Below are 26,169 nucleotides of genomic sequence, written 5' to 3'. Positions count from 1 at the left end.
TCCGAATTTAATACAAAAGGCACAACGCCGACTTAAGTACAAGAGGACTGACACACAAACTTTCTATTATTTGAACCTCTATTGTGAGTTGAGTTTTAGATTCCGATGCTTCACTTCAGGTTTACTGTATCCCTTGGACCTTCTTATTCACGATGAAACTTAGAAATTGCATCCGAATTTAATACAAAAGGCACAATGCCGACTTAAGTACAAGAGGACTGACACTCCAACTTTCTATGGTTTGAACCTCTCCTGTGTGTCCAGTTTTAGATTCCGATTCTTCACTTCAGGTTTACTGTATCCCTTGCACCTTCTTTTTGACGATGAAACTTAGAAATTGCATCCGAATTTAAAAAAAAATAAACAATGCCGACATAAGTATAAGAGGACTGACACTTTAACTTTCTATGATTTGAACCACTCCTCTGAGTCCAGTGTTAGATTCCGATGCTTCACTTAAGTTTTACTGTATCAATTGGACCTTCGTATTGACGATGTAACACAGATATTGCATCCGAATTTAATACAAAAGGCACAATGCCGACTTAAGTACAAGAGGACTGACACTCTAACATCCTATGTTTTGAACCACTCCTGTGAGTCCAGTTTTAGATCCCGATGCCTCACTTCAGGTTTACTGTATCCCTTGGACCTTCTTATTGACGATGAAACACAGAAATTGCATCCGAATTTAATACAAACGGCACAATGCCGACTTAAGTACAAGAGGACTGACACACTAACTTTCTATGATTGGAACCTCTCCTGTGGGTCCAGTTTGAGATTCCGATGCTACACTTCAGGTTTACTGTATACCTTGGACCTTCTTATTGACGATGAAACACAGAAATTGCATCCGAATTTAATACAAAAGGCACAATGCCGACTTAAGTACAAGAGGACTGACACTCTAAATTTCTATGAATTAAACATCTCCTGTGAGTCCAGATTTAGATTCCGATGCTTCACTTCTGGTTTACTGTGTACCTTGGACCTTCTTATTGACGATTAAACACAGATATTGCATCCGAATTTAATACAAAATGGACAATGCCGACTTAAGTACAAGAGGGCTGACTCTCGAACGTTCTATGATTTAAACCTCTCCTCGAGTCCAGTTTTAGATTCCGATGCTTCACTTCAGGTTTACTGTATGCCTTGGACCTACTTATTGACGATGAAGCACAGAAATTGCATCCGAATTTAATACAAACGGCACAATGCCGACTTAACTACAAGAGGACTGACACTCTAAATTTCTATGAATTAAACATCTCCTGTGAGTCCAGTTTTAGATTCCGATGCTTCACTTCAGGTTTACTGTATCCCTTGTACGTTCTTATTGACGATTAAACCCAGCAATTACATCCGAATGTAATACATAAGGCACAATGCCGACTTAAGTACAAGAGGTCCGACACTCTAACTTTCTATGATTATACCAATCCTGTGAGTTGAGTCTTAGATTCCGATGCTTAACTTCAGGTTCACTGTATACCTTGGACCTTCTTATTGACGATGAAACACAGAAATTGCATCCGAATTTAATACAAAAGGCACAATGCCGACTTATGTACAAGAGGACTGACACTCTAACTTTCTACGAATTTACCTCTCCTGTGAGTCCAGTTTTAGATTCTGATGCTTCACTTAAGGTTTACTGTATACCTTGGTCCTTCTTATTGACGATGTAGCACAGAAAAAGCATCCGAATTTAATACAGAAGGCACAATGCCGACTTAAGTGCAAGAGGACTGACACTCTAACTTTCTATAATATGAACCTCTCCTGTGAGTTGAGTTTTAGATTCCGATGCTTCACTTCAGGTTTACTGTATACCTTGGACCTTCTTATTGCCGATGAAACACAGAAATTGCATCCGAATTTAATACAAGAGGCACAAGCCGACTTAACTACAAGAGGTCTGACACTCTAACTTTCTATGATTTAAACCTCTCCTGTCAGTCCAGTTTTATATTCCGATGCTTCACTTCAGGTTAACTGTAAAGCTTAGACCTTCTTATTGACGATGATACACAGAAATAGCATCCGAATTTAATACAAAAGGCACAATGCCGACTTAAGGACAAGAATACTGGCACTCTAACTTTCAATGATTTGAACCTCTCCTGTCAGTCCAGTTTTAGGTTTCGATTCTTCACATCAGGTTTACTGTATCCCTTGGACCTTCTTATTGACGATGAAACACAGAAGTTGCATCCGAATTTAATACAAAAGGGACAATGCAGACTTAAGTACAAGAAGACAGACACTCCAACTTTCTATGACTTAAACCTCTCGTGTGAGTCCAGTTTTAGATTCCGATGCTTCACTTCAGTTTTACTGTATTCCTTAGACGTTCATATTGACGATGAAACACAGATATTGCAGCCGAATTTAATACAAATGACACAATGCCGACTTAAGTACAAGGGGACTGACACTCTATCTCTCTATGATTTAAACCTCTCGTGTGAGTCCAGTTTTAGATTCCGATGCTTCACTTCAGGCATACTGTATACCTCGAATCTTCTTATTGACGATGAAACACAGAAATTGCATCGGAATGTAGTACAAAAGGCACAATGCCGACTTAAGTACAAGAGGACTGACTCTCTCACTTTCTATGATTTAAACCTCTATTGTGAATCCAGTTTTAGATTCCGATGCTTCACACCAGGTTAACTGTAAACCTTGGACCTCCTTATTGACGACGAAACACAGAAGTTGCATCTGAATTTAATACAAACGGCACAATGCCGACTTAAGTACACGAGGACTGACACTCTCACTTTCTATGATTTAAACCTGTCCTGCGAGTCCAGTTTTAGATTCCGATGCTTCACTCCAGGTTAACTGTAAACCTTGGATCTTCTTATTGACGATGAACAGAAATTGCATCCGAATTTAATACAAAAGGCACAATGCCGACTTAAGTACAAGAGGACTGACACTCTAAATTTCTATGAATTAAACGTCTCCTGTGAGTCCAGCTTTAGATTCCGATGTTTCACTTCTGGTTTACTGTATACCTTGGACCTTCTTGTTGACGATGAACAGAAATTGCATCCGAATTTAATACAAAAGGCACAATGCCGACTTAAGTAAAAGAGGACTGACACTCTAACATTCTATGTTTTGAACCACTCCTGTGAGTCCAGTTTTAGATTCCGATGCCTCACTTCAGGTCTACTGTCACCCTTGGACCTTCTTATTGACGATGAAACACAGAAATTGCATCCGAATTTAATACAAAAGGCACAATGCCGACTTAAGTACAAGAGGATTAACACTCTAACTTTCTATGATATGAACCTCTCCAGTGTGTCCAGTTTTAGATTCCGATGCTTCACTTCAGGTTAACTGTATCCCTTGGACCTTCTTTTTGACGATGAAACACAGAAATTGCATCCAAATTTAATACAAAAGGCAAATGCCGGCTTAAGCCCAAGAGGACTGACACTCTAACTTGTTGTGATTTAAACCTCTCCTGTGAGTCGAGTTTTAGATTCCGATGCTTCACTTCACGTATGCTGTATACCTTGGACCTTCTTATTGACGATGAAGCCCAGAAATTGCATCCGAATTTATTACAAAAGGCACAATTCCGACTTAAGTACAAGTTTACTGACACTCTAACTTTCTATGATTTGAACCTCTCCTGTGAGTCCAGTGTTAGTTTCCGATCCTACACTTCAGGTTTACTGTATACCTTGGACCTTCTTATTGACAATGAATCACAGAAATTGCATCCGAATTTAATACAAAAGGCAAATGCCGACTTGAGGACAAGTGGACTGACACTCTAACTTTCGATGATTAGAACCCCACGTTTGAGTCCAGTTTTAGATTCCGATGCTTCACTTCAGGTTTACTGCATCAATTGGACCTTCTTATTGACGATGAAACACAGAAATTGCATCCGAATTAAATACTAAAGGCAAATGCCGACTTGATTACCAGAGGACTAACACTCTAACATTCGATGATTTGAACCTCTCCCTTGAGTCCGGTTTTAGATTCCGATGCTTCACTTCAGGTTTAGTGTATACCTTGGACCTTCTTATTGACGATGAAGCCCTGAAATTGCATCGGAATTTATTACAAAAGGCACAATGCCAACTGAAGTACAAGAGGACTATCACTCTAACTTTCTATGAAATAAACCTCTCCTGTAAGTCCAGTTTTGGATTCTGATGCTTCACTTCAGGTTTACTGTATACCTTGGACCTTCTTCTTGACGATGAAACACAGAAATTGCATCCGAATTTAATACTAAAGGCAAATGCCGACTTGATTACCAGAGGACTGACACTCTAACATTCGATGATTTGAACCTCTCCTTTGAGTAACGTTTTAGATTCCGATGCTTCACTTCAGGTTTACTGTATACCTTGGACCTTCTTATTGACGATGAAGCCCTGAAATTGCATCGGAATGTATTACAAAACGTTCAATTCCGACTTAAGTACAAGAGGACTGACACTCTAACTTTCTATGATTTGAACCTCTCCTGTGAGTCCCGTTTTAGATTCCATTGCTTCACTTCAGGTTTACTGTATACCTTGGACCTTCTTATTGACGATGTAACACAGAAATTGCATCCGAATTTAATACAAAAGGCACAATGCCGACATAAGTACAAGAGGACTGACACTCTAACTTTCTATGATATGAACCTCTCCTGTCAGTCCAGTTTTAGATTCCGATGCTTCACTTCAGGTTTACTCTATACCTTGGACCTTCTTAAAGACGATGAAACACAGAAATTGCATCCGAATTTAATACAAAAGGCACAGTGCCGACTTCAGTACAAGAGGACTGGCACTCTAACTTTCTATGATTTTAACTTCTCGTGTGAGTTCCGTTTTAGATACCGATGCTTCACTTCAGGCTTACTGTATACCTTGGACCTTCTTATTGACGATGAAACACAGAAATTGCATCCGAATTTAATACAAAAGGCACAATGCCGACTTAAGTGCAAGAGGACTGACACTCTAACTTTCTATGGTTTAAACCTCTCCTGTGAGTCCACTTTTAGATTCCGATGCTTCACTTTAGGTTAACTGTAAACCTTCGATCTTCTTATTGACGATGAAACACAGAAATTGCATCCGAATTTAATACAATGCAACAATGCCGACTTCAGTACAAGAGGAATGACACTCTAACATTCTATGATTTGAACCTCTCCTGTGAATTCAGTTTTAGATTCCGATGCTTCACTTCAGGTTTACTGTATACTTTGGACCTTCTTATTGACGATGAAACACAGAAATTGCATCCGAATTTAATACAAATGGTACAATGCCGACTTAAGTACAAGAGGACTGACTCTCTAACGTTCTATGATTTAAACCTCTAGTCGAGTCCTGTTTTAGATTCCGACGCTTCACTTCAGGTATACTGTATACCTTGGACCTTCTTGTTGACGATGAAACAAAGAAATTGCATCCGAATATAATACAAAAGGCACAATGCCGACTTAAGTACAAGAGGACTGACACCCTAACTTTCTATGATTTGAACCTCTCCTGTCGGTCCAGTTTTAAATTCCGATGCTTCACTTCAGGTTTACTGTATACCTTGGACCTTCTTATTGACGATGAAACACAGAAATTGCATCCGAATTTATTACAAAAGGCACAATGCCGACTTAAGTACAAGAGGACTGACACTCTAACTTTCTATGATATAACCACTCCTCGAGTCCAGTTTTAGATTCCAATGCTTCACTTTCGGTTTTCTGTATACCTTGGACCTTCAGATTGACGATGAAGCACAGATGTTGCATCCGAATTTAATACAAAGGGCACAAAGCCGACTTAAGTACAAGAGGACTGACACTCTAACTTTCTATGAATTAAACATCTCCTGTGAGTCCGGTTTTAGATTCCGATGCTTCACTTCAGGTTTACTGTATACCTTGGACCTTCTTATTGACGATGAAACACAGAAATTGCATCCGAATGTAATTCAAAATCCACAATGCCGATTTAAGTACAAGAGGACTGACACTCTAACTTTCTATGATTAGAACCAATCCTGTGAGTTGAGTGTTAGATTCCGATGCATCACTTCTGGTTTACTGTATACCTTGGACCTTCTTATTGACGATGAAACACAGAAAGTGCATCCGAATTTAATAAAAAAATCACAATGCCGACTTAAGTACAAGAAGACTGACACTCTAACTTTCTATAATTTGAACCTCTCCTGTGAGTTGAGTTTTAGATTCCGATGTTTCACTTCAGGTTTACTATATACCTTGGACCTTCTTATTGCCGATTGAACACAGAAATTGCATCCGAATATAATACCAAAGGCACAATGCCGACTTAACTACAAGAGGACTGACACTATAACTTTCTATGAATTAAACCTCTCCTGTGAGTCCAGTTTTAGAGTCCGATGCTTCACTTCAGGTTTACTGTATCCCTTGGACCTTCTTAGTGACTATCAAACACAGAAATTGCGTCCGAAATCAATACAAAAGTCACAATGCCGACTTAAGTACAAGAGGATTAACATTCTAACTTTCTATGGTTTGAACCTCTCCTGTGTGTCCAGTTTTAGATTCCGATGCTTCACTTCAGGTTAACTGTATCCCTTGGACCTTCTTTTTGACGATGAAACACAGAAATTGCATCCAAATTTAATACAAAAAGCAAATGCCGGCTTAAGCCCAAGAGGACTGACACTCTACCTTTTTGTGATTTAAATCTCTCCTGTGAGTCGAGTTTTAGATTCCGATGCTTCACTTCAGGTTTGCTGTATACCTTGGACCTTCTTATTGACGATGAAGCCCTGAAATTGCATCCGAATTTATTACAAAGGACACAATTCCGACTTAAGTACAAGTTTACTGACACTCTAACTTTCTATGATTTGAACCTCTCCTGTGAGTCCAGTTTTAGATTCCGATCCTACACTTCAGGTTTACTGTATACCTTGGACCTTCTTATTGACAATGAAACACAGAAATTGCATCCGAATTTAATACAAAAGGCAAATGCCGACTTGAGGACTAGAGGACTGACACTCTAACTTTCGATGATTAGAACCCCTCGTTTGAGTCCAGTTTTAGATTCCGATGCTTCACTTCAGGTTTACTGTATCCCTTGAACCTTATTACTGACGATGAAACACAGAAATTGCATCCGAATTTAAGACAAAAGGCACAATGGCGACTTAAGAACAAGAGGACTGACACTCTAACTTTCTATGAATTAAACCTCTCCTGTAAGTCCAGTTTTGGATTCTGATGCTTCACTTAAGGTTTACTGTATACCTTGGACCGTCTTATTGACGATGAAACAAAGAAATTGCATCCGAATGTAATACAAAAGGCACAATGCCGACTTAAGTGCAAGAGGACTGACACTCTAAATTTTTATGATTTGAACCACTCCTGTGAGTCCAGTTTTAGGTTCCGATGCTTCACTTCCTGTTTACGGAATCGATTGGACCTTCTTATTGACGATGAAACACAGAAATTGCATCCGAATTTAATACTAAAGGCAAATGCCGACTTGATTACCAGAGGACTAACACTCTAACATTCGATGATTTGAACCTCTCCTTTGAGTCCGATTTTAGATTCCGATGCTTCACGTCAGGTTTACTGTTTACCTTGGACCTTCTTATTGACGATGAAGCCCTGAAATTGCATCGGAATTTATTACAAAACGCACAATGCCGACTTAAGTACAAGAGGACTATCACTCTAACTTTCTATGAATCAAACCTCTCCTGTAAGTCCAGTTTTGGATTCTGATGCTTCACTTCAGGTTTACTGTATACCTTGGACCTTTTTCTTGACGATGAAACACAGAAATTGCATCCGAAATTAATACTAAAGGCGAATGCCGACTTGATTACCAGAGGACTGACACTCTAACATCCGATGATTTGAACCTCTCCTTTGAGTCCGGTTTTAGATTCCGATGCTTCACTTCAGGTTTACTGTATACCTTGGACCTTCTTATTGACGATGAAGCCCTGAAATTGCATCGGAATTTATTACAAAAGGCACAATGCCAACTTAAGTACAAGAGGACTATCACTCTAACTTTCTATGAAATAAACCTCTCCTGTAAGTCCAGTTTTGGATTCTGATGCTTCACTTCAGGTTTACTGTATACCTTGGACCTTCTTCTTGACGATGAAACACAGAAATTGCATCCGAATTTAATACAAAAGGCACAATGCCGACATAAGTACAAGAGGAGTGACACTCTAACTTTCTATGATATGAACCTCTCCTGTCAGTCCAGTTTTAGATTCCGATGCTTCACTTCAAGTTTACTCTATACCTTTGACCTTCTTAAAGACGATTAAACACAGAAATTGCATCCGAATTTAATACAAAAGGCACAGTGCCGACTTCAGTACAAGAGGACTGGCACTCTAACTTTCTATGATTTAAACTTCTCGTGTGAGTTCCGTTTTAGATACCGATGCTTCACTTCAGGCTTACTGTATACCTTGGACCTTCTTATTGACGATGAAACACAGAAATTGCATCCGAATTTAATACAAAAGGCACAATGCCGACTTAAGTGCAAGAGGACTGACACTCTAACTTTCTATGGTTTAAACCTCTCCTGTGAGTCCACTTTCAGATTCCGATGCCTCACTTTAGGTTAACTGTAAACCTTGGATCTTCTTATTGACGATGAAACACAGAAATTGCATCCGAATTTAATACAATGCAACAATGCCGACTTCAGTACAAGAGGAATGACACTCTAACATTCTATGATTTGAACCTCTCCTGTGAATTCAGTTTTAGATTCCGATGCTTCACTTCAGGTTTACTGTATACCTTGGACCTTCTTATTGACGATGAAACACAGAAATTGCATCCGAATTTAATACAAATGGTACAATGCCGACTTAAGTACAAGAGGACTGACTCTCAAACGTTCTATGATTTAAACCTCTAGTCGAGTCCAGTTTTAGATTCCGACGCTTCACTTCAGGTTAACTGTATACCTTGGACCTTCTTGTTGACGATGAAACAAAGAAATTGCATCCGAATATAATACAAAAGGCACAATGCCGACTTAAGTACAAGAGGACTGACACCCTAACTTCCTATGATTTGAACCTCTCCTGTCGGTCCAGTTTTAAATTCCGATGCTTCACTTCAGGTTTACTGTATACCTCGGACCTTCTTATTGACGATGAAACACAGAAATTGCATCCGAATGTAATTCAAAATCCACAATGCCGATTTAAGTACAAGAGGACTGACACTCTAACTTTCTATGATTAGAACCAATCCTGTGAGTTGAGTGTTAGATTCCGATGCATCACTTCTGGGTTACTGTATACCTTGGACCTTCTTATTGACGATGAAACACAGAAAGTGCATCCGAATTTAATAAAAAAATCACAATGCCGACTTAAGTACAAGAAGACTGACACTCTAACTTTCTATAATTTGAACCTCTCCTGTGAGTTGAGTTTTAGATTCCGATGTTTCACTTCAGGTTTACTGTATACCTTGGACCTTCTTATTGCCGATTGAACACAGAAATTGCATCCGAATATAATACCAAAGGCACAATGCCGACTTAAGTACAAGAGGACTGACACTCTAACTTTCTATGAATTAAACCTCTCCTGTGAGTCCAGTTTTAGAGTCCGATGCTTCACTTCAGGTTTACTGTATCCCTTGGACCTTCTTAGTGACTATCAAACACAGAAATTGCGCCCGAAATCAATACAAAAGTCACAATGCCGACTTAAGTACAAGAGGATTAACATTCTAACTTTCTATGGTTTGAACCTCTCCTGTGTGTCCAGTTGTAGATTCCGATGCTTCACTTCAGGTTAACTGTATCCCTTGGACCTTCTTTTTGACGATGAAACACAGAAATTGCATCCAAATTTAATACAAAAGGCAAATGCCGGCTTAAGCCCAAGAGGACTGACACTCTACCTTTTTGTGATTTAAACCTCTCCTGTGAGTCGAGTTTTAGATTCCGATGCTTCACTTCAGGTTTGCTGTATACCTTGGACCTTCTTATTGACGATGAAGCCCTGAAATTGCATCCGAATTTATTACAAAAGACACAATTCCGACTTAAGTACAAGTTTACTGACACTCTAACTTTCTATGATTTGAACCTCTCCTGTGAGTCCAGTTTTAGATTCCGATCCTACACTTCAGGTTAACTGTAAACCTTGGACCTCCTTACTGACGATGAAACTCAGAAATTGCACCCGAATTTAATACAGGAGGTACAATTCCGACTTCAGTACAAGAGGACTGACACTCTAACTTTCTATGATTTGAACCTTTCCTGAGAATTGAGTTTTAGATTCCGATGCTTCACTTCAGGTTTACTGTATACCTTGGACCTTCTTATTGACGATTAAACACAGAAATTGCATTCGAATTTAATACAAAAGGGACAATGCCGACTTAAGTACAAGAGGACTGACTCTCGAACGTTCTATGATTTAAACCTCTCCTCGAGTCCAGTTTTAGATTCCGATGCTTCACTTCAGGTTTACTGTATGCCTTGGACCTACTTATTGACGATGAAGCACAGAAATTGCATCCGAATTTAATACAAAAGGCACAATGCCGACTTAAGTACAAGAGGACTGACACTCTAAATTTCTATGAATTAAACATCTCCTGTGAGTCCAGTTTTAGATTCCGATGCTTCACTTCTGGTTTACTGTATACTTTGTACCTTCTTATTGACGATGAAACACAGAAATTGCATCCGAATGTAATACATAAGGCACAATGCCGACTTAAGTACAAGAGGACTGACACTCTAACTTTCTATGATTTGAACCAATCCTGTGAGTTGAGTCTTAGATTCCGATGCTTCACTTCAGGTTTACTGTATACCTTGGACCTTCTTATTGACGATGAAACACAGAAATTGCATCCGAATTTAATACAAAAGGCACAATGCCGACTTAAGTACAAGAGGACTGACACGCTAACTTTCTATAATTGGAACCTCTCCTGTGAGTTGAGTTTTAGATTCCGATGCTTCACTTCAGGTTTACTGTATACCTTGGACCTTCTTATTGCCGATGAAACACAGAAATTGCATCCGAATTTAATACAAGAGGCACAAGCCGACTTAGCTACAAGAGGTCTGACACTCTAACTTTCTATGATTTGAACCTCTCCTGTCAGTCCAGTTTTAGATTCCGATGCTTCACTTCAGGTTAACTGAAAACCTTAGACCTTCTTATTGACGATGAAACACAGAAATAGCATCCGAATTTAATACAAAAGGCAAAATGCCGACTTAAGTACAAGAGGACTGACACTCTACTTTCTTTGATATGAACCTCACCTGTGAGTTGAGTTTTAGATTCCGATGCTTCACTTCAGGTTTACTGTATACCTTGGACCTTCTTATTGAGGATGAAACACAGAAATTGCATCCGAATGTAATACAATAGGCTCAATGCTGTCTTAAGTACAAAAATACTGACTCCCTAACGATCTATGATTTAAAACTCTCCTGTGAGTCCAGTTTTACATTCCGATGCTTCACTTAAGGTTTACTATATACCTTTGACCTTCTTATTAACGATGAAGCACAGAAATTGCATCCGAATTTAATACAAAAGGCACAATGCCGACATAAGTAAAAGAGGACTGACACTCTAACTTTCTATGAATTAAACCTCTCCTGTGAGTCCAGTTTTAGAGCCCGATGCTTCTTTTCAGGTTTACTGTATCCCTTGGACCTTCTTATTGCCGATGAAACACAGAAATTGCATTCGAATTTAATACAAAAGGCACAATGCCGACTTAAGTAAAAGAGGACTGACACTCTATTTTTTCTATTATTTGAACCACTCCAGTGAGGCCAGTTTTAGATTCCGATGTCTCACTTCAGTTTTACTGTATCAATTGGACCTTCGTATGGACGATGTAACATAGAAATTGCATCCGAATTTAATACAAAAGGCACAATGCCGACTTAAGTACAAGAGGACTGACTCTCCAACGTTCTATGATTTGAACCTCTAATGTGAGTTGAATTTTAGACTCCGATGCTTCACTTCAGGTTTACTGTATACCTAGGACCTTCTTAATGACGACAAAATACAGAAATTGCATCCGAATTTAATACAAAAGGCACAATGCCGACTTAAGTACTAGAGGACTGACAATCTAACTTTCTATAATTTGAACCTCTCCTGTGAGTTGAGTCTTAGATTCCGATATTTCACTTCAGGTTTACTGTATACCTTGGACCTTCTTATTGCCGATTAAACACAGAAATTGCATCCGAATTTAATACAAAAGGCACAATGCCGACTTAAGTACAAGACGAATGACACTCTAACTTTCTATGAATTAAACCTCTCTTGTGAGTCCAGTTTTAGAGTCCGATGCTTCACTTCAGGTTTACTGTAACCCTTGGACCTTCTTAGTGACTATGAAACACAGAAATTACACCCGAAATTAATACAAAAGTCACAATGCCGACTTAAGTACAAGAGGATTAACACTCTAACTTTCTATGATTTGAACCTCTTCTGAGTGTCCAGTTTAAGATTCCGATGCTTCACTTCAGGTTAACTTTATCCCTTGGACCTTCTTTTTGACGATGAAACACAGAAATTGCATCCAATTTCAATACAAAAGGCAAATGCCGGCTTAAGCCCAAGAGGACTGACTATCTAACTTTTTGTGATTTAAACCTCTCCTGTGAGTCGAGTTTTAGATTCCGATGCTTCACTTCAGGTTTGCTGTATACCTTGGACCTTCTTAGTGACGATGAAGAGCAGAAATTGCATCCGAATTTATTACAAAAGGCACAATTCCGACTTAAGTACAAGTTTACTGACACTCTAACTTTCTATGATTTGAACCTCTCCTGTGAGTCCCGTTTTAGATTCCGATCCTACACTTCAGGTTTACTGTATACCTTGGACCTTCTTATTGACAATGAAACACAGAAATTGCATCCGAATTTAATACAAAAGGCAAATGCCGACTTGAGGACAAGAGGACTGACACTCTAACTTTCGATGATTAGGACCCCTCGTTTGAGTCCAGTTTTAGATTCCGATGCTTCACTTCAGGTTTACTGTATCCGTTGGACCTTATTACTGACGATGAAACAGAAATTGCATCCGAATTTAAGACAAAAGGCACAATGCCGACTTAAGAACAAGCGGACTGACACTCTAACTTTCTATGAATTAAACCTCTCCTGTAAGTCCAGTTTTGGATTCTGATGCTTCACTTCAGGTTTACTGTATACCTTGGACCGTCGTATTGACGATGAAACAAAGAAATTGCATCCGAATGTAATACAAAAGGCACAATGCCGACTTAAGTGCAAGAGGACTGACACTCTAAATTTTTATGATTTGAACCACTCCTGTGAATCCAGTTTTAGATTCCGATGCTTCACTTCAGGTTTACTGCATCAATTTTACCTTCTTATTGATGATGTAACTCAGAAATTGCATCCGAATTTAATACAAAAGGCACAATGCCGACTTAAGTACAAGAGGACTATCACTCTAACTTTCTATGATTTGAACCACTCCTGTCAGTCCAGTTCTAGATTCCGATGCTTCACTTCAGGTTTACTGTATACCTTGGACCATCTAATTGACGATGAAACACAGAAATTGCATCCGAATTTAATACAAAATGTACAATGCCGACTTAAGTACAAGAGGACTATCACTCTAACTTTCTATGAATTAAACCTCTCCTGTAAGTCCAGTTATGGAATCTGATGCTTCACTTCAGGTTTACTGTATACCTTGGACCTTCTTCTTGACGATGAATCACAGAAATTGCATCCCAATTTAATACTAAAGTCAAATGCCGACTTGATTACCAGAGGACTGACACTCTAACATTCGATGATTTGAACCTCTCCTTTGAGTCCGGTTTTAGATTCCGATGCTTCACTTCAGGTTTACTGTATACCTTGGACCTTCTTATTGACGATGAAGCCCTGAAATTGCATCGGAATTTATTACAAAAGGCACAATTCCGACTTAAGTACAAGAGGACTGACACTCTAACTTTCTAAGATTTGAACCTCTCCTGTGAGTCCCGTCTTAGATTCCGATGCTTCACTTCAGGTTTACTGTATACCTTGGACCTTCTTGTTGACGATGGAACACAGAAATTTAATACAAAATGCACAATGCCGGCTAAGTCCAAGAGGACTGACACTCTAACATTTTATGATTTGAACCGCTCCTGTGAGTCCAGTTTTAGATTCCGATGCTTCACTTCAGGTTTACTGTATCAATTGGACCTTCGTATTAACGATGTAACACAGAAATTGCATCCGAATTTAATACAAAAGGCACAATGCCGACATAAGTACAAGAGGACTGACACTCTAACTTTCTATGATTTGAACCTCTCCTGTCAGTCCAGTTTTAGATTCCGATGCTTCACTTCAGGTTTACTCTATACCTTGGACCTTCATAAAGACGATGAAACACAGAAATTGCATCCGAATTTAATACAAAAGGCACAATGCCGACTTCAGTACAAGAGGACTGGCACTCTAGCTTTCTATGATTTAAACTTCTCGTGTGAGTTCCGTTTTAGATACCGATGCTTCACTTCAGGTTTACTGTATACCTTGGACCTTCTTATTGACGATGAAACACAGAAATTGCATCCGAATGTAATACAAAAGGCACAATGCCGACTTAAGTGCAAGAGGACTGACACTCTAACTTTCTATGGTTTAAACCTCTCCTGTGAGTCCACTTTTAGATTCCGATGCTTCACTTTAGGTTAACTGTAAACCTTGGATCTTCTTATTGACGATGAAACACAGAAATTGCATCAGAATTTAATACAAAAGTTACAATGCAGACTTCAGTACAAGAGGACTGACACTCTAACTTTCTATGATTTGAACCTCTCCTGTGAATTCAGTTTTAGATTCCGATGCTTCACTTCAGGTTTACTGTATACCTTGGACCTTCTTATTGACGATGAAACACAGAAATTGCATCTGAATTTAATACAAATGGTACAATGCCGACTTAAGTACAAGAGGACTGACTCTCAAACGTTCTATGATTTAAACCTCTAGTCGAGTCCAGTTTTAGATTCCGATGCTTCACTTCAGGTTTACTGTATACCTTGGAACTTCTTATTGACGATGAAACACAGAAATTGCATCTGAATTTAATACAAAATGCACAATGCCTGCTTAAGTCCAAGAGGACAGACACTCTAACTTTCTATGATTTAAACTTCTCCTGTGAGTCCAGTTTTAGATTCCGATGCTTCCCTTCAGGTTTACTGTATACTTTGGACATTCTTATTGACGATGAAGCCCAGAAATTGCATCCGAATTTATTAAAGAGTGCACAACTCACACTTAAGTACAAGAGGACTGACACTCTAACTTTCTATGATTTGAACCTCTCCTGTGAGTCCAGTTTTAGTTTCCGATGCTACACGTCAGGTTTACTGTATACCTTGGACCGTCTTATTGACGATGAAACAAAGAAATTGCATCCGAATATAATACAAAAGGCACAATGCCGACTTAAGTACAAGAGGACTGACACTCTAACTTCCTATGATTTGAACCTCTCCTGTCAGTCCAGTTTTAGATTCCGATGCTTCACTTCAGGTTTACTGTATACCTTGGACCTTCTTATTGTCGATGAAACACAGTAATTGCATCCAAATTTATTACAAAAGGGACAATTCCGACTTAAGTACAAGAGGACTGACACTCTAACTTTCTATGATTTGAACCTCTCCTGTCAGTCCTGTTTTAGATTCCGATGCTTCTCTTCGGGTTTACTGTATACCTTGGACCTTCCTATTGACCATGAAACACAGAAATTGCATCCGAATTTAATACAAAAGGCAAATGCCGACTTGAGTACTAGAGGACTGATACTCTAACATTCGATGATTTGAACCTCTCCTTTGAGTTCAGTTTTAGAATCCGATGCTTCACTTCAGGTTTACTGTATACCTTGGACCTTCTTATTGACGATGAAACACAGAATTTGCATCCAAATTTAATACAAAAGGCACAATGCCGACATAAGTACAAGAAGACTGACACTCCAACTTTCTATGATTTAAACCTCTCCTGTGAGTCCAGCTTTAGATTAAGGCGCTTAACTTCAGGTTTACTGTATTCCTTGGACCTTCATATTGACGATGGAACTCAGAAATAGCATCCGAATTTAATACAAAAGGCACAATGCCGACTTAAGTACATGAGGACTGGCACTCTAACTTTCTATGATTTAAACCTCTCGAGTGAGTTCCGTTTTAGATTCGGATGCTTCACTTCAGGTTTACTGTATACCTTGGACCTTCTTATTGACGATGAAACACAGAAAGTGCATTTGAATTTAATACAAAAGGTACAATGCCGACTTAAGTACAAGAGGACTGACTCTCTAATGTTCTATGATTTAATCCTCTCCTCGAGTCCAGATTTAGATTCGATGCTTCACTTCAGGTTATACTGTATACCTTGGACCTTATTATTGACGATGAAGACAGAAGTTGCATCTGAATTTAATACTAAAGGCACAATGCCGGCTTAAGTACAAGAGGACTGACACTCTAATTGTCTATGAATTAAACATCTCCAGTGAGTCCAGTTTTAGATTCCGTTGCTTCACTTCAGGTTTACTGAATACCTTGGACCTTCTTATTGACGATGAAACACAGAAATTGCATCCAAATGTAATACAAAATGCACAATGCCGACTTAAGTACAAGAGGACTGACACTCTAACTTTCTATGATTTGAAACAATCCTGTGAGTTGAGTGTTAGATTCCGATGCATCACTTCAGGTTTACTGTATACTTTGGACCTTCTTATTGACGATGAAACACAGAAAGTGCATCCGAATTTAATAAAAAAGGCACAATGCCGACTTAAGTACAAGAGGACTGACACTCTAACTTTCTATGATTTTACCTCCCTGTGAGTCCGGTTTTAGATTCTGATGCTTCACTTCAGGATTACTGTATACCTTGGATCTTCTTATTGACGATGAAGCACACAAATTGCATCCGAATTAATTACAAAATGTACAATGCCGACTTAAGTCCAAGAGGACTGACACTCTAACTTTTTATGATTTAAACCTCTCCTGTTAGTCCAGTTTTAGATTCCGATGCTTCACTTCAGGTTTATTAAATACCTTGGACCTTCGTATTGACGATGAAGTCCAGAAATTGCATCCGAATTTATTACAAATTGCACAATTCCGACTTAAGTACAAGAGGACTGACACTCTAACTTCCTATGATTTGAACCTCTCCTGTGAGTCCAGTTTTAGATTCCGATGCTTCACTTCAGGTTTACTGTATACCTTGGACCTTCTTATTGACGATGAAACACAGAAATTGCATCCGAATTTAATACAAACGGCACAATACCGACTTAAAAACAAAAGGACTGATACTCTAACTTTCTATAATTTGAACCTCTCCTGTGAGTCCAGTTTTAGATTCCGATGCTACACTTCAGGTTTACTGTATACCTTGGACCTTCTTATTGACGATGAAACACAGAAATTGCATCCAAAATTAATACAAAAGGCAAATTCCGACTTGAGTACAAGAGGACTGACACTCTAACATTCGATGATTTGAACCTCTCCTTTGAGTCCAGTTTTAGATTCCCATGCTTCACTTCAGGTTTACTGTATCCCATGAGCCTTCTTATTGACGATGAAACACAGAAATTGCATCCGAACTTAATGCAAAAGGCACAATGCCGACTTAAGTACAAGAGGACTGACACTCTAACTTTCTATGATTTAAAGCTCCCCTGTGGGTCCAGTTTTAGATTCCGATGCTTCACTTCAGGTTTACTGTATACCTTGGACCTTCTTATTGGCGATGAAACACAGAAATTGCATCGGAATTTAGTACAAAAAGCACAATGCCGTCTTAAGTACAAGAGGACTGATACTCTAACTTTCTATGATTTAAACCTCTCCTGTGAGTCCAGTTTTAGATTCCGATGCTTCACTTTAGGTTAACTGTAAACCTTTTACCTTCTTATTCACGATGAAACACAGAAATTGCATCCAAATTTAATACAAAAGGCACAATGTCGACTTCAGTTCAAGCAGACTTACACTAGAGTCTCTACGAAATAAACATCTCCTGTGAGTCCAGTTTTGGATTCCGATGCTTTACTTCAGGTTTACTGAATACCTTGGACCTGCTTATTGACGATGAAACACAGAAAGTGCATCCGAATTTAATACAAAAGGCACAATGCCGACTTAAGTACAACAGGAGTGACACTCTAACTTTCTATGATTTTACCTCTCCTGTGAGTCCAGTTTTAGATTCTGATACTTCACTTCATTTTTACTGTATACCGTGGCCCTTCTTATTGACGATGTAACACAGAGAATGCATCCGAATTTAATAAAGAAGGCACAATGCCGACATAAGTACAAGAGGACTGACACTCTAACTTTCTATGATTTGAACCTCTCCTGTGTATTCAGTTTTAGATTCCGATGCTTCACTTCAGGTTTACTGTATACCTTGGAACTTCTTATTGACGATGAAACACAGAAATTGCATCCGAATTTAATACAAATGGTATAATGCCGACTTAAGTACAAGAGGACTGACTCTCAAACGTTCATTGATTTAAACCTCTAGTCGAGTCCAGTTTTAGATTCCGATGCTTCACTTCAGGTTTACTGTGTACCTTGGACCCTCATATTGACGATGAAACACAGAAATTGCATCCGAATTTAATACAAAATGCACAATGCCGGCTTAAGTCCAAGAGGACTGACACTCTAACTTTCTATGATTTGAACCTCTCCTGTCAGTCCTGTTTTAGATTCCGATGTTTCACTTCGGATTTACAGTATACCTTGGACCTTCCTATTGACCGTGAAACACAGAAATTGCATCCGAATTTAATACAAAAGTCACATGCCGACTTGAGTACTAGAGGACTTACACTCTAACATTCGATGATTTGAACCTCTCCTTTGAGACCAGTTTTAGAATCCGATGCTTCACTTCAGGTTTACTGTATACTTTGGACCTTCTTATTGACAATGAAGCCCAGAAATTGCATCCGAATTTATTAAAGAGTGCACAACTCAGCCTTAAGTACAAGAGGACTGACACTCTAACTTTCTATGATTTGAACCTCTCCTGTGAGTCCAGTTTTTGTTTCCGATGCTACACTTCAGGTTTACTGTATACCTTGGACCGTCTTATTGACGATGAAACAAAGAAATTGCATCCGAATATAATACAAAAGGCACAATGCCGACTTAAGTACAAGAGGACTGACAATCTAATTTCCTATGATTTGAACCTCTCCTGTCGGTCCAGTTTTAGATTCCGATGCTTCACTTCAGGTTTACTGTATACCTTGGACCTTCTTATTGACGATGAAACACAGAAATTGCATCCGAATTTATTACAAAAGGGACAATTCCGACATAAGTACAAGAGGACTGACACTCTAACTTGCTATGATTTGAACCTCTCCTGTCAGTCCTGCTTTAGATTCCGATGCTTCACTTCGGATTTACAGTATACCTTGGACCATCCTATTGACCATGAAACACAGAAATTGCATCCGAATTTAATACAAAAGGCACATGCCGACTTGAGTACTAGAGGACTGACACTCTAACATTCGATGATTTGAACCTCTCCTTTGAGTCCAGTTTTAGAATCCGATGCTTCACTTCAGGTTTACTGTATACCTTGGACCTTCATATTCACGATGAAACACAGAAATTGCATCCGAATTTAATACAAAAGGCACAATGCCGACATAAGTACAAGAAGACTGACACTCCAACTTTCTATGATTTAAACCTCTCCTGTAATTCCAGCTTCAGATTAAGATGCTTAACTTCAGGTTTACTGTATTCCTTGGACCTTCATATTGACGATGGAACTCAGAAATTGCATCCGAATTTAATACAAAATGCACAATGCCGACTTAAGTACATGAGGACTGGCACTCTAACTTTCTATAATTTAAACCTCTCGTGTGAGTTCCGTTTTAGATTCGGATGCTTCACTTCAGGTTTACTGTATACCTTGGACCTTCTTATAGACGATGAAACACAGAAATTGCATTTGAATTTAATACAAAAGGTACAATGCCGACTTAAGTACAAGAGGACTGACTCTCTAACGTTCTATGATTTAATAGTCTCCTCGAGTCCAGTTTTAGATTCGATGCTTCACTTCAGGTTTACTGTATACCTTGGACCTTCTTATTGACGATGAAGACAGAAATTGCATCTGAATTTAATACTAAAGGCACAATGCCGGCTTAAGTACAAGAGGACTGACACTCTAATTGTCTATGAATTAAACATCTCCAGGGAGTCCAGTTTAAGATTCCGTTGCTTCACTTCAGGTTTACTGAATACCTTGGACCTTCTTATTGACGATGAAACACAGAAATTGCATCCGAATGTAATACAAAATGCACAATGCCGACTTAAGTACAAGAGGACTGACACTCTAACTTTCTATGATTTGAACCAATCCTGTGAGTTGAGTGTTAGATTCCGATGCATCACTTCAGTTTTACTGTATACCTTGGACCTTCTTATTGACGATGAAACACAGAAAGTGCATCCGAATGTAATAAAAAAGCACAATGCCGACCTAAGTACAAGAGGACTGACACTCTAATTTTCTATGATTTTACCTCTCCTGTAAGTCCGGTTTTAGATTCTGATGCTTCACTTCAGGATTACTGTGTACCTTGGATCCTTTTATTGACGATGAAGCACACAAATTGCATCCGAAATTAATACAAAAGGCAAATTTCGACTTGAGTACAACAGGACTGACACTCTAACATTCGATGATTTGAACCTCTCCTTTGAGTCCAGTTTTAGATTCCCATGCTTCACTTCAGGTTTACTGTATCCCTTGAACCTTCTTATTGACGATGAAACACAGAAATTGCATACGAACTTAATGCAAAAGGCACAATGCCGACTTAAGTACAAGAGGACTGACACTCTAACTTTCTATGATTTAAAGCTCTCCTGTGAGTCCAGTTTTAGATTCCGATGCTTCACTTCAGGTTTACTGTATACCTTGGACATTCTTATTGACGATGAATTACAGAAATTGCATCGGAATTTAGTACAAAAAGCACAATGCCGACTTAAGTACAAGAGGACTGATACTCTAACTTTCTATGATTTAAACCTCTCCTGTGAGTCCAGTTTTAGATATCGATGCTTCACTTTAGGTTACCTGTAAACCTTTTACCTTCTTATTGACGATGAAACACAGAAATTGCATCCAAATTTAATACAAAAGGCACAATGTCGACTTCAGTTCAAGAGGACTTACACTAGAGTCTCTACGAAATAAACATCTCCTGTGAGTCCAGTTTTAGATTCCGATGCTTTACTTCAGGTTTACTGTATACCTTGGACCTGCTTATTGACGATGTAACACAGAGAATGCATCCGAATTTAATACAGAAGGCACAATGCCGACTTAAGTGCAAGAGGACTGACACTCTTACTTTCTATAATTTGATCGTCTCCTGTCATTCAATTGTAGATTCCGATGAGTCACTTCAGGTTTACTGTAAACCTTGGACCTTCTTATTGACGATGAAACACAGAAATGGCATCCGAATTTAATACAAAAGGCACAATGCCGACTTAAGTACAAGAGGACTGACACTCTACATTCGATGATTTGAACCTCTCCTTTGAGTCCAGTTTTAGATTCCCATGCTTCACTTCAGGTTTACTATATACCTTGGACCTTCTTATTGACGATGAAGCACAGACATTGCATCCGAATTTAATAGAAAAGGCACAATGAAAGCTTAAGTACAAGAGGACCTACACTCTAACTTTCTATGAATTAAACCTCTCCTGTGAGTCCAGTTTTAGATTCCGATGCTTCACTTCAGGTTTACTGTATACCTTGGACCTTCTAATTGACGATGAAACACAGAAACTGCATCTGAATGTAATACAAAAGGCACAATTCCGACTTAAGTCCAAGAGGACTGACACTCTAACTTTTTGTGATTTAAACCTCTCCTGTGAGTCGAGTTTTAGATTCCGATGCTTCACTTCAGGTTTGCTGTATACCTTGGACCTTCTTATTGACGATGAAGCCCAGAAATTGCATCCGAATTCATTACAAAAGGCACAATACCGATTTAAGTACAAGATTACTGACACTCTAACTTTCTATAATTTGAACCTCTCCTGTGAGTCCAGTTTTAGATTCCGATGCTACAATTCAGGTTTACTGTATACCTTGGACATTCTTATTGACAATGAAACACAGAAATTGCATCCGCATTTAATACAAAGGCAAATGCCGACTTGAGGACAAGAGGACTGACACTCTAACTTTCGATGATTAGAACCCCTCCTTTGAGTCCAGTTTTAGATTCCGATGCTTCACTTCAGGTTTACTGTATCCCTTGGACCTTATTACTGTCGATGAAACACAGAAATTGCATCCGAATTTAAGACAAAAGGCACAATGCCGACTTAAGTACAAGAGGACTGACACTCTAACTTTCTATGAATTAAACCTCTCCTGAAAGTCCAGTTTTGGATTCTGATGCTTCACTTCAGGTTTACTGTATACCTTGGACCGTCTTATTGATGATGTAACAAAGAAATTGCATCCGAATGTAATACAAAAGGCACAATGCCGACTTAAGTACAAGAGGACTATCACTCTAACTTTCTATGATTTGAACCACTCCTGTCAGTCCAGTTCTAGATTCCGATGCTTCACTTCAGGTTTACTGTATACCTTGGACCTTCTTATTGTCGATGAAACACAGAAATTGCATCCGAATTTAATACAAAATGCACAATGCCGGCTTAAGTCCAAGAGGACTGACAATCTAACTTTCTATGATTTAAACCTCTCCTGTGAGTCCAGTTTTAGATCCAGATGCTTCACTTCAGGTGTACTGTATACCTTGGACCTTCTTATTGACGAGGAAGCCCAGATATTGCATCCGAATTTATTACAAAAGGCACAATTCCGACTTAAGTACAAGAGGACTGACACTCTAACTTTCAATGAGTTGAACCTCTCCTGTGAGTCCAGTTTTAGATTCCGATGCTTGACTTCAGGTTTACTGTATACCTTGGACCTTCTTATTGACGATGAAACACAGACATTGCATCCGAATTTAATACAAACGGCACAATGCCGACTTAAAAACAAGACGACTGACACTCTAACTTTCTACGATTTGAACCTCTCCTGTGAGTCCAGTTCTAGATTCCGATGCTACACTTCAGGTTTACTGTATACCTTGGACCTTCTTCTTGGCGATGAAACACAGAAATAGCATCCGAATTTAATACTAAAGGCAAATGCCGACTTGATTACCAGAGGACTGACACTCTAACATTCGATGATTTGAACCTCTCCTTTGAGTCCGGTTTCAGATTCCGATGCTTCACTTCAGGTTTACTGTATACCTTGGACCTTCTTATTGACGATGAAGCCCAGAAATTGCATCGGAATTTATTACAAAAGGCACAATTCCGACTTAAGTACAAGAGGACTGACACTCTAACTTTCTATGATTTGAACCTCTCCTGTGAGTCCTGTTTTAGATTCCGATGCTTCACTTCAGGTTTACTGTATACCTTGGACCTTGTTGACGATGAAACACAGAAATTTAATACAAAATGCACAATGCCGGCTAAGTCCAAGAGGACTGACACTCTAACTTTCAATGATTTGAACCTCTCCTGTGAGTCCAGTTTTAGATTCCGATGCTTGACTTCAGGTTTACTGTATCCCTTGGACCTTCTTATTGACTATGAAAAACAGAAATTGCATCCGAATTTAATACAAAAGGCACAATGCCGACTTAAGTTTAAAAAGGATTGGCACTATAACTTTCTATGATTTGAACCTCTCCTGTGTGTCCGGTTTTAGAGTCCGATGCTTCACTTTAGGTTTGCAGTATCGCTTGGACCTTCTTTTTGAGAGATGAATCACAGATATTGCATCCAAATTTAATACAAAAAGCACAATGCCGACTTAAGTACCAGAGTACAGACACTCTAACTTTCTATGATTTGAACCACTCCTGTGAGTCCAGTCTTAGATTCCGATGCTTCACTTCAGGTTTACTGTATCAATTGGACGTTCTTATTGACGATGAAACACAGAAAATCCATCCGAAATTAATACAAAAGGCACAATGCCGACTTAAGTATAAGAGGATTGACACTCTAACTTTCTATGATTTGAACCTCTCCTGTGTGTCCAGTTTTAGATTACGATGCATCACTTCAGGTTTACTGTATCCCTTTTACCTTCTTTTTGACGATGAAACACAGAAATTGTATCCAAATTTAATACAAAATGCAAATGCCGGCTTAAGTCCAAGAGGACTGACACTCTAACTTTTTGTGATTTAAACCTCTCCTGTGAGTCGAGTTTTAGATTCCGATGCTTCACTTCAGGTTTGCTGTATACCTTGGACCTTCTTATTGACGATGAAGCCCTGAAATTGCATCGGAATTTATTACAAAAGGCACAATTCCGACTTAAGTACAAGAGGACTGACACTCTAACTTTCTATGATTTGAACCTCTCCTGTGAGTCCCGTTTTTAGATTCCGATGCTTCACTTCAGGTTTACTGGATACCTTTGACCTTGTTGACGATGAAACACAGAAATTTAATACAAAATGCACAATGCCGGCTAAGTCCAAGAGGACTGGCACTCTAACTTTCAATGATTTGAACCTCTCCTGTGAGTCCAGTTTTAGATTCCGATGCTTGACTTCAGGTTTACTGTATCCCTTGGACCTTCTTATTGACTATGAAAAACAGAAATTGCATCCGAATTTAATACAAAAGGCACAATGCCGACTTAAGTATAAAAAGGATTGGCACACTAACTTTCTATGATTTGAACCACTCCTGTGAGTCCAGTCTTAGATTCCGATGCTTCACTTCAGGTTTACTGTATCAATTGGACGTTCTTATTGACGATGAAACACAGAAAATGCATCCGAAATCAATACAAAAGGCACAATGCCGACTTAAGTATAAGAGGATTGACACTCTAACTTTCTATGATTTGAACCTCTCCTGTGTGTCCAGTTTTAGATTACGATTCATCACTTCAGGTTTACTGTATCCCTTTTACCTTCTTTTTGACGATGAAACACAGAAATTGCATCCGAATTTAATACAAAGGCAAATGCCGACTTGAGGACGAGAGGACTGACACTCTAAATTTCGATGATTAGAACCCCTCCTTTGAGTCCAGTTTTAGATTCCGATGCTTCACTTCTGGTTTACTGTATCCCTTGGACCTTATTACAGACTATGAAACACAGAAATTGCATCCGAATTTAAGACAATAGGCACAATGCCGACTTCAGTACAAGAGGACTGACACTCTAACTTTCTATGAATTAAACCTCTCCAGTAAGTCCAGTTTTGAATTCTGATGCTTCACTTCAGGTTTACTGTATACCTTGGACCGTCTTATTGATGATGAAACAAAGAAATTGCATCCGAATGTAATACAAAAGGCACAATGCCGACTTAAGTACAAGATGACTGACACTCTAACTTTTTATGATTTGAACCACTCCTGTGAGTCCAGTTTTAGATTCCGATGCTACACTTCAGGGTTACTGCATCAATTGGACCTTCGTATTGACGATGTAACTCAGAAATAGCATCCGAATTTAATACAAAAGGCACAATGCCGACTTAAGTACAAGAGGACTATCACTCCAACTTTCTATGAGGTGAACCACTCCTATCAGTCCAGTTCTAGATTCCGATGCTTCACTTCAGGTTTACTGTATACCTTGGACCTTCTTATTGTCGATGAAACACAGAAATTGCATCCAAATTTAATACAAAATGCACAATGCCGGCTTAAGTCCAAGAGGACAGACACTCTAACTTTCTATGGTTTAAACCTCTCCTGTGAGTCCAGTTTTAGATTCCGATGCTTCACTTCAGGTTTACTGTATACCTTGGACCGTCTTATTGACGAGGAAGCCCAGAAATTGCATCCGAATTTATTACAAAAGGCACAATTCCGACTTAAGTACAAGAGGACTGACACTATAACTTTCAATGATTTGAACCTCTCCTGTGAGTCCAGTTTTAGATTC

The sequence above is a fragment of the Schistocerca americana genome, chromosome 3 (genome assembly GCF_021461395.2).
Source record: "Schistocerca americana isolate TAMUIC-IGC-003095 chromosome 3, iqSchAmer2.1, whole genome shotgun sequence".
NCBI classification, from domain to species: Eukaryota; Metazoa; Arthropoda; class Insecta; order Orthoptera; family Acrididae; genus Schistocerca; species Schistocerca americana.
This window is presented reverse-complemented; position numbering follows the sequence as displayed.